General features: G+C 35.0%; 1 non-coding gene across 1 annotated transcript; it reads right to left on the bottom strand.

Moving 5' to 3' along the window:
- Positions 1–10,333: 10,333 nt before the first annotated feature.
- TRNAY-GUA (transfer RNA tyrosine (anticodon GUA)) lies at positions 10,334–10,429 on the bottom strand. The gene is made up of 2 exons: positions 10,393–10,429; positions 10,334–10,369 (listed from the first exon to the last, which is right to left on the bottom strand). It is a non-coding gene; the product is annotated as a tRNA-Tyr (tRNA).
- Between the last annotated feature and the right edge of the window lie 661 nt (positions 10,430–11,090).

Here is an 11,090-nt window from a genome sequence, read left to right as displayed (position 1 = left end):
CTTTTGATATACATGTATTTTTTATTGATTGAAAATCCTTGAGTTTTACGTCCCACACTTATGCCGGTTAGGCTAAAGGAGACGGTGATGATGAGAGATGAGTGAAATGGTGGAATGAAGAAAGTGGGAGGAAACGGGAGAACCCCGAGAAAACCCACGAGCACGGTGTTTGTCCACCACAAAGTTCACTTGGCGGAGGCTGGAATCGAACCCGGGACCCCAAGCACCATAGGTGAACGCTCTACCACTGAGCCACCGCGCCCCCTTTTTTATTGATTGAGTGATTGAACTTCATTTTCAGCACCGAGGCTATATGAGATTGGACCAATTGCTGGAAGTGGAATCTGTATCACTATTCGTATTGTGTTGGAAGTAAGCACTCTAAGCTAGATCAAATTCGTAACCATACCCAGAGCTCCCTCGTGGCCATATAGTTAGCGTGCTCGTCTTTGGAGCGAGATATAAAAGTCTTTCAGTTTAATGTCCCATGATTATGTCTTTTAGGCCACGGGAGACGGATGATTAAGACAAGTGAATGATGATGGATGAATTTGGTGGAATGAGAATGTGGTAGAAAACGGAAATACCCGAGAAAACCCACGGGTACAATCAGGGGCGGATCCAGCCCCCCCCCCGATCGCCCCCCCCAGAAGAGGAAACTTTCTTATTTTATATATATAAATAAAACTCATCCCAAAGTTTGGAGCCCTTAAAAGTAGCAGTATGACAACCCACCGCCTCCCCCAGAAGTCGGTCCTGGATCCGCCCCTGGGTACAATGTTGTCCACCACAAACTTACTTGGCTGAGGATCGATGGACCCTACTCACCAGATGTAAGCACCCTAGCACTGTGCAACCGTGTAGTTCATTGGATTTTCATTGGATGTAAGGTATCATGAAAAAAGGATTTTTAGATATTGATTAGAAGGGGAGAAGAAATGGAATATCAATTATTATAGTAAAATGTCCATAGGTCTATCTTCGAATCTCTGAAGGATATACCATGATATTTAGTATATGAACTATCCATTTAAAATAATCAGATACGTGCTTCATCTTTTTTTTCTATATATATATATTTCCTCTAGAAAGGAAGAAAAATGTTATGTTACAATTGTTATTAAAGATGACCATATCTCGAAATTCTTTATGGTTAGTGACAATTACCACACAAGTTAACCTCTCTGTAACAGATATCTCTCACTCATGAACAGATAGTCATATCGATGTCTGTTATTCAGAGTACAGTGCTATTCAATGAAGATGTTTCTGGGGATATTTAATCCTAAAATAAGCATATTTCCAATATTTATAGAATGATCATAGTTGGAGTTTGTTTTCTTTTCAATGGACGATTTTCGAGATGACGTCACGCGCGTCTAATATTTTCAAGTAATTGGTTAACGTTTATTGCATACAGTCTCAGAAATCCAGAATTAACTCTGATTCTCGCTCTCTCGAAGATTCGATCAGAATCAAGGAGTTGGCGTCCCGGAAACAAGCTCAGTCATCTCAGCAACAGGTTAGTTCTAAAATTATTCTACTTTTAGTTTTTGAATTTTTAACATTATCCTTAGTATGTGAATTATCAGGGAAGGGAACTGGATGTCTCTCATATGTTTTGAAATTACCCATGGTAATTTTTTTCTTATGTGCACTTTATCCCCCTGTAAATAGTCATTTGGTTGGCACACTGATTGTCCTTTTGTTGGATCTGTATTTGTCCCATTTTTAATCAATAGAACATGCGTATTACGTTTAATAAGTTCATTTCGATTAAATTTCTTTTAAACAGCTACAGGGGTCCATAATTGGATGGCGAACTATGTTTAGGGGTACGCGAGAAAAAAACATTGAATAGCACTGTTCTATGTTACTTCGCTTACTTTCTACATTTCTGAAATTCTTCATTGTCTTTTTTAATTTTTTTTTTTTTAGGTTATTCACTAAATAGTGGACGAGCTAGCTCGTCTATCAATATATCTGCTGTTACATATTTTTAGCTGATGTCTTTGCACCTTGCGATTCAGTTATGTTTTAATAATGATGAGAAAGAAGAAAGGAGGCGGTGACTCAGTTTTAGAACGCTCACCTCCGATGTGTGGGCAGGCCCGTGTCCAAGGGGGGTCTAGGGGGTCGGGTCCCCCTAAATTTTTACCGGCCCCCTAAATTTTTCACGGCATGCTTGCAAATGAACTATAATATGGTGATGAACTACAGTATGGTTGGATCGGGCCCCCGTAAATTTTTGGGCTGGCTACTGGCCTGTGTGTGGGGTTCCTTCTCTAAGCTTTGTGGTGTACAAACACTCTGTGAATGGATAACCCCATTTCCTTGCACTTCTTTCATTTTGCCATTTCGTTCATTATCATCATCTCCGTCTACCTTGCCGTTGGTTCATAATCGTGGAACGTTAAATTCAAATATTACATTTTTATATGAGGAGAGTGTTTGAATGAAAAAAGAAAAAGAAATGCTTAGGTCTAACAAATGAACAGCTGTATTATTTAAAAGATACGTATATTTCTGTGGAGAGAATTAAAAGACAAATGCCCACTATTGCGCACAAGTGAAGAATGTTGAAGTATTATATGGATAGTACGCAGTGGCGTATTTAGGGCTGTGTGGCTATCGGACTCAAGCCCCCCGAAATAAATTTGTTATATGTACAACTTCATTAAAATTTGTCGCACCCAGAAGGAAAAATATAAGTACTTACTCATGTGTTGAGCATAGCTCCCCCCTCCCCCCCCCCCGAAACAAAATCCTAAATATGTCACTGATAGTACATCAGAGTAGAATTCCTTTAGGTAGCTATCGACAGAAAAGTTCCATTCTCAGCAGCAATCAAATGTAATACTTCTCGTACTTCGTGTCTGAGCAGAATGAAGTAAAATGTTCGCCTTAACTTTGGTTTCAGTAACACCTGATACTGGCAAAAACATAAAATAATTTCTACAATAATATTAAAGAGAGAAACATGTCGGAAGATAGGTTATGTCGGTTGAGGAAAAACAAAATTATATGGGTGAGTTTAAATCTTTATGCGTAGTTTTCGAAAAAAAAAAGTTTTCTTTTGTAAAGCTAAAAATTGGTGTACGACAACCATGCCACCATCCACGTTCGCTTAAATTATGATGAAGTAGACCATCTTCAAGATTTTCACTATGGTCGTGGCAAGACAACAGTACACAAGTATGGTGAAGGAGCAGGGGTAAAAGTACAGGGGAACGCAGGGGGATGCCGTCCTTTCACCTCCAAAAAAAATACGTACGGCGTCCCCCCAGCTCCTAAGAAATTACAATCGGCAAAGATAGGCAAGGGGACGGCATGACGTCATACCGCTACCTACTGTCCTCCTACTTTTTCAGATCCACTTTTACCCCTGTGAAGGAGATTTTGCCCAAAATTATGACTAATTCTTAAACTTTCATTATTGGTTCACTATATTATCATAAAAAGATGAGACACGTAAAAGTCGTTGGATGACATGAACTGAAGGAAATGGCATGCTTTGAGGCTAAATTTTCATGCGTGGCTTTTTATAAAATGAAGAAAAATGAATTTTTATACTGTAAAAAGAGATGTCGTTTGTTGCCAATAAATATTCATAACTTTAATTCTGTTAAAATAAAATGTTTATATACTGTATTTATGTATTGTACATGTAAAAAGAAAAAAATATGCTAAATGTATGGCTTCTATGACTGCTTTGTCTTCTGCTAGTGGTACCACACATAATCCAAAACAGTAACGCGCATACTTCCAAAAATGATTCGTATTTTAAAAGTGACACTCATGCTACTTATATTTATTTTTAATTACGTTGTTAGGGACCTCTACAGAACTTTTCGTAAGTTCCAAATAATAATACCTCAAAAAAAATTGTTAATGTGCAACTCTTATTGGAACGAGAACGTTTAAGTCATGCTCCTAAAATACATATTCACACAAAAATTCTATCGGTTATAATTCATTACAAAAGACCGGAAGTTAGTGGCAAAATACAATATTTTTGCCATTTTTACAGGAAAGTGTGAATAAATGGCATTTATCGTAATCATTGATAATGGAGGACACGATGACTCAGTGGTAGTGCGCTTATATGTAGTACGTAGGATCCCTGGTTCGATTCCCGGACAAAGTAATTTTGTGGTGGACAGCATCTTACCTGTGAGTTTTCTCGGTGTACTCCCATTTCCTACCACATTTTATTCCACCGAAATGGCATAATCGTGTTACACTAAACAGAGAGAGATCGAGATCATTGCTCATATTTGCCATTTTAACCCTAGAAAGACCAAAGGGGGGGGGGTAATATTGCTCGCGAGTTCTTTTTATGCAGTTTATAAGGATTAACATGTATTCAGAATTCTCTGTTTTTTGTTATTGTTTCTTTTGATGTAAGATTCATCTTCGCTTTCTTCTTAACTGGAATATAGCTACTGCATTTTTTTTTTTTTTTTTGTAAAAAAAAAATAATTCATGTTGAAGATGCGAGCATGGTCTTTCTAGGGTTAAGGTTGTTTCTTAAGTTTTGTTCATCTTTCTACCAGAAATACTGGTCACATTGCTCGCCGTTATTGTGGAATCCAGCTTACCTAAGAGATATAGAGTTTAATGCTCCTCACCAAAGGGGATAAGTGATTATTGGCCAATCAGATGCATAGATAGGGACACGAGCTACAAGGTTATGAGGACCTACTTCAAATACGATCTTGTTATATCAATGGTTGTGAGTGTGGACAACCTAAAGAAAATGCTTATAATATCATGCAATTCTAAGTGATCTATGTGTAGTTCTTTAACGACTATCAACTGAGTTTTTTTTAACGTAGTTTTTGTTTACGATTATCGTATTTTCTTTACAAATTTATGTTTATGGTACTAATATTTCAATGATTTGCAATTTTATTTCTCTTTCCTTTTTTTCATGTGTTATGTTTATTAATGTTTTCAAAGTCATGCTTATTAGTTAGTGCTATTTAAATCCTTAATGTAGATTAATCCATTTAATAAGACGTTTTAGTATATTAATAATATGAAAATACAATGAATATATTCATTTTTGCTATATAAACTGCAATTTCAAACAGTTATTTTACCATTTTGCTGGCAACTTTCGGTGTTTTATTTTGTCACATCTACCGGTTTTTAATAATTACTATACCTAGGTAAATAATTGTTTGCTAGATTTTCTGATTTGTTAACATTACTTTATAGCTAATCTAACTATATTTTAATCGCGCAGTTCAATTGCCTATATTTGTTATCAAGAAAATAATAAATAGAATAATTTGAATTATATGTGACACGACATTTAAATTATCAATAATTTATCCTTCATCGCAATGAAATATTTTCTTAATTCTGCAAATCCGTACCCAGACAAAAACTGAATCCTCAGAGATTTGTACATAAAACAAGTGCGTAGAATATTAGAGATATCTAAAAAAAAAAAAAAAAAAAAAAAAAACCAACTGAAAAGGCACTTTATCCTATGTGAACTTCAGAATTTTTGAGAATAGGGTACTCAAACCACTAGGGATGCGCACGAGACGAGTCGAGACAGAATTTTTCTGACAAAATTCGAGTCGAGACACGGCTCTTCCAATAGAGAAATATACATTTTTCGAGTGGAGACATCACTTTTACAGCACATTTCGAGACGAGACAGCCACAAATCTTGTCTCGTACGTATCCTTACAAACCACTATATCGCCAAACAATACGGGTTTGATTTTGTGTTTCACAACTATAAGAAGTCCGATATCTGAAGGATTAGTCGTTTGTGACACCACCCTAATTGAATCCGGCAGCATACATAACGAAAGGACAATAAGTTCAATTTCTTAACGGTTTGCTTAAGGCAACACAAAATCTACGTTTTAGTTTGCGATAACCGGCATAGCAGTTGATTTTTGTACATTTTACGTTGCTTACCTCCGAAATGTTTGCAAAGGCTGGAACGGAATAAGGCCCACGTTTAGCCCCTTCTTGAGGAAGTACGCAATATAACATAGAAAAGTAAGTATTGAAATATTCTTCAACTGAGTTACAGGTATAAAACAAATTAAGAACGAAATAGACACGCATACTTTAATTCAAAACACTTGAAGTCTTCGCTCTTGTTGATTCTTTAACTGTGACAAAGTCTCATTTCAATGGAAACTAAGAGAGCTCCTACTTAGGTCCTACGCCTAGCTAGGTACTATTACCATTAGTGATCCTTTCCGATTGTAGTCCGATCACCAATATATGCATTGTTCAATATACTCGTACGTACTATGAGTTCACTATTTGATGTATTTTGCATATTCATAAAGAGGTAGGCCTACAATACAAGTAGGAAGGGTCAGACAATTGCTGATGAATTTTTTTCCCTCTTTGCTACAACATTTTCCATCTCCTTCCGTGAGAAAGATAATTTAAACATTCAATATTATTCTTAATATTACAAATAATCAAAAAGAAATACCGAATAACAATTTGTTTAACTAAAAATATGTATATCGATATATTTTATTTTTCGTAAATAGAAATGTATATAGTGCTCCAGTTAGCTGAAAGTTTGCGTGAGGTCCTGGATACGATTCTGGGTGGAATCAGCATTGAAATTCCAGTACTGACTCACCATTAAGTCAATTGCGAAGGTACCGGTACTTGAATTAAAGGATAGCAAATTTCGGTCTAAAATTCCAAAAAGTAATACGGTGGAATTTGATGTGCTTCCCATATATTATCACCCCTGGCTGGTCATAACTCACATCACCAATCAAAATCTTCCTGGCTTTTAACAGAGAAGACAAACATAAGGGAGTTTAATTTTAGATTATTAGCCATGAACTTATAACTTCAGATAATTTCTTAATTATACTTTTCGAGATACTGTTAATGATGATAACACATGAGAATGAGGAAAGGAAGTATAACCGTTAGGTGAACAATTTCACGCAAGATGATTAACCGATAAACTTTTAAGCAATTAACTTGTCTTAATATTTCTTTTGTATTTTTTCTTTAGTTTTATTTTATTAAAGAAAAACACCGGAAACAATTGTTCAGTGACTGAATGTAACAGGAAATAACCATGCTATGAACTTTGGCAATAACGTGTTAATTTAAGAAATCAAGATATGACATATCAAAATACATTTAGCTCGACAACGGAAAATTACCTCTTTAAGGTATCATGAACACAAAATAACTAATCTACAGTATATTACTTAAAATGTTATGTAATTTATATATTTATTTAACAGACTTCCATATACAAGCTCGAGGTCAATTTACCTTGAATTATTAACAATTATTAACAATGGCAGTAGAAATCGGCCATGGTCTATATGTAAAGTACCATTTCAGTATTCATTTTGTGAAACTAACTGAACAATTCAAAAGCTTCAGTCAAGATATGCAGGTACGGTGCGTGAACCAAGCGCTTTCTTTTGTAGGTCTAACCTTAAACGCTAGTCAGTAGCTGACTTTTACGCCGCACGTGTGTGCTATAATGGATAAAGAAAACTCTACGATGGGAAATGGGTGATGAAGAAATAATATTAAATTAAGAGATACAAATATCAATTACTAAAGTGAGAGTAAAATTTGGAATTGGCACTTGTGCTCTCCAGCTAAATGTCTCAGACCATTGATTTTGCTAGAGGATTTAAGGATCTTGAGATAAAATTAACATTAAAATGTTCCAGAGAAGAGAACAAAAAGTTCACATATACATTTTTTTTTTTACAGCAATGTATTCATAAACCATAATAATACAAAAACATTTCCAAGACACAGAAAAAGGATTAAATATCTCCGATAAATTAAATCTACAGAACTTATCGCTAGGCTATGTGCAAACTTCAGTACATGACTTCTTTGAAGAATTAGCCAAAGCTTCGGTAACTTGTAGTGTCAAGATTTCAGTTTAGCTTTTGAAAACTATATTATACTGTGCAATTTAAAATAACATTTTACATAGTGATTGGGGAACATACCTCACATCTTGAAACTTGAACAGTATAAAATTATACCTGTATCTCTTTAATTGCGTAACCAAATGTAAATTCAACCCATACATCTTTGATTTCTGAGTATACAGACGATTAGTTTTTAGTGATGTATGGTTTCCTGGAGTGGGCTTGACTTGAGAGTCAACTTGACTCATACAATAGGTTATTAAAATTAATTAATTAAAGAAATGACAAAATTCTATAAGTGATGCCAATAAATTGGTGCTTAATTTCTGAAGCTATTCCTTTCCTGTGGGTTCCGGTGAATTAGTATTTAGTATTTGAAACGCCAAAAGAAGTGTTCACATATAAGCCCTACTAATTTGAACTTGTAGTTTCACTGACCGTTCAAAACTTTATGGTTTGATGGTTCATCAAAATCTTCCTAGCAATAACTTTCTTTATCGCCATTGTGTATTTTTTTTAAATATTAGAATGCAATACAAAGATATATTTTTAAAAAAGTGAAATTTATCAAGTGAAATTTTTACGTTGTATGAAAATGAAGCTTTGTCTTCAATTTTTCTCCGTTCTCATGAAAGTGGAGATGGCCCATCCTAGTTCTCAACTCCTCTCCCAGGCAAGCTCTAAAATTTGTCAATAGCAATGTCCTGAAGTGTCCGGTTCAGGGATAACGTTCACTCGTTTTGTGTCTGAGGTCAATCTGGTTATTGAACCTCCAAGGTTGGCACGCGTTACCACCCAATTATTGCGTTTGTATGCGTGTATGGTTTAGTAAGTATTTCTCACGCCAATCTCGGTTCTCAAAGTCTGTGAGGGAAAAAAAATCGCTTTAACCTGTCGTAGAAGGTTATTAAACCAGTGGGTAGAGGTCAGTGCAATATGTCTTATATTACCTATGTACTTAGTATTTTGTTTGATATGCAACAGTAATTACAAGAAAATAGAAATTTAACAATTTTTTCGTAAAGTAATACATGAGCTCTTTCTGTCCCTTTTTTAACGTATGCGGCAATGTAAGTAATCAGAAACTTATTTTTTGGAGAAAGCCAGTGAGGGAGTTGAATTTCAACAAGGTGCACACTTTGGAGCAGTGAAACCTGTGTTTAACAAAACCTGTATGGAAATGTCTTTAACGTTTGTTTCCTGATTTCTAGAGTTTTCCAAATAGCGTATTTTAACCTGCATTCAAAGAAATAAATACAAAAGCAATACAATGATATACATGTTTCGCTTTATCTATTTGGCATTTTCTTAAGATTATTTATGAATGGTGTGCAAAATTTTTTTAAAAAAAATACTACTCCTTGTATAATCACTAGCAAAAGTACCTATCTCTAAAATAAATTTAAAGGTGTTCACTTATGGTTCTCTAAATTCTCATACATAATTCAAAAACTAAATACAGTTTCTCGTGGTCTTGAAAATGCATTTTTGACATGAAACTGCCCCAAATCGCATATAATTCGCAATATTAGTACTTTTGAGTTTATTGTAAGATTACTCTTTGAGCTCTTCACATTGCAATGCGTACCTCCTGTTTATTTGTTCTTTTAGCAATCAGTAATTTCGGAACAAAAGGGTCGCTTTCAGTAAAATTTTACGTGAACTTCATAAAGTTGCCTCTTTCCTACTTCAAACGTCACTAATTACGTGTATTGACTTATTCAAAAGTTGTTGATAAATAAATATAAGGAGAATAAACGTTCCATTACTAACAAATAAACATGTTCAAATGTCTACTAGTAAACGAAAGATTTGAAAGAGAGCCTTGGTCTATCATAAACAAATCTCAATAAAGAAAGAATAATACAGATTTCATAGTGTGAACACAAGTATTATTAATTTGTATAATTCTGCCAACTTTACGAATAAAAGATAAATAAACATAGCAATTTTTTTAACGTGGCTACCCATTAATAACAGATTTGTTTTCTTTTTCTATTTTCATGGAAGAGTAGCATATTTAACAAAATAAATGTAAAAGATCGCAGTGGCTCAGTGATAGAACACTCACCTCTGGTGCGCTAGATTCCTATTTCCATCCTAACTCACGTCAAGTGGGCTTTGTGCCGGATAAACACTATTTGTGTGGGATTTCCCGTTCTTTCTGTGTTTTTTATTTCACCATTTCGTTCATTATCACCATCTCCCTTAAGTTATTTTTTAGTTCTTGTAATGACAATCCTTAACTTGTGTGAAATGAACAGGTAAAATGTCTAGAAAAAGTACTCTGCATCATTGATAGAGACAATCCGACTATTTGATTTCATGTGACGCGAATAGAATTCTATATATACTAATAATATTTACACTCATGAATTTAAATAGTCATGAAGTGTAAAAAAAATAGTAATAATCCCTCCGGGCCGGATTTGAACCAGCGACCTATGGATAACTGCTCTCGTTATAAAGCCAAGTACAGTACACCGCTCTACCAACTGAGCTACCAGAGGAATTTCCTGTTTTCTTTATGTACGATTGTAGACCATTTGAAAGTATGCACGAGAGATTGTAATTACTTAACCTTTTACGAGCACTCCCTTTGCAAAATTGGAAACATGGCAGCTTTCAACGTGGGGATCAGTAACATCATTTCAGATCTTGCTAGAAGGGAGGTGTAAAAACGGATCTGAAAAGGTAGGGGGAACTCGTCCACCTGCCTATCTTTGCCCATTGTAATTTTGTAGAAAAGCAGATATTTTTGGAAGTGGGGGAACGACATCCAAGCGCGTTCCCCCTCATTTTACCGCTGGCTAGAGGGGTTAAGATTGTTCGCTGAAGAGTTTTATGTATTACGTATTGCATTAGTATATTAATGGGAAGTTTATTAAAAAGTATGTGTTTCTCAAATTGCTTCTGCTACAAAGTGTATGAGACGATCATACAACGCATCGATGTGTAACAGTTTAAGCCTTGATGTCATTTTCTATTTCATTCCAGTTGACCAAGATAAAATCAAAGAAGTAACACATGGTAAACATAGAAGTAGAACATGTCTACTTATCTTAACTTTAAACAACGTAAATGTGAATATTTACGACATCATATAAAATTTTCAATCATAGCCGATGGAGTAGAGAGATCAGAGAAGATGATTACTTACTTCTTAGTTCT

The sequence above is a fragment of the Thermobia domestica genome, chromosome 13, assembly GCF_964235325.1.
Source record: "Thermobia domestica chromosome 13, izTheDome1.hap1.1, whole genome shotgun sequence".
In the NCBI taxonomy this organism is placed as follows: domain Eukaryota; kingdom Metazoa; phylum Arthropoda; class Insecta; order Zygentoma; family Lepismatidae; genus Thermobia; species Thermobia domestica.
This window is presented reverse-complemented; position numbering and strand designations above follow the sequence as displayed.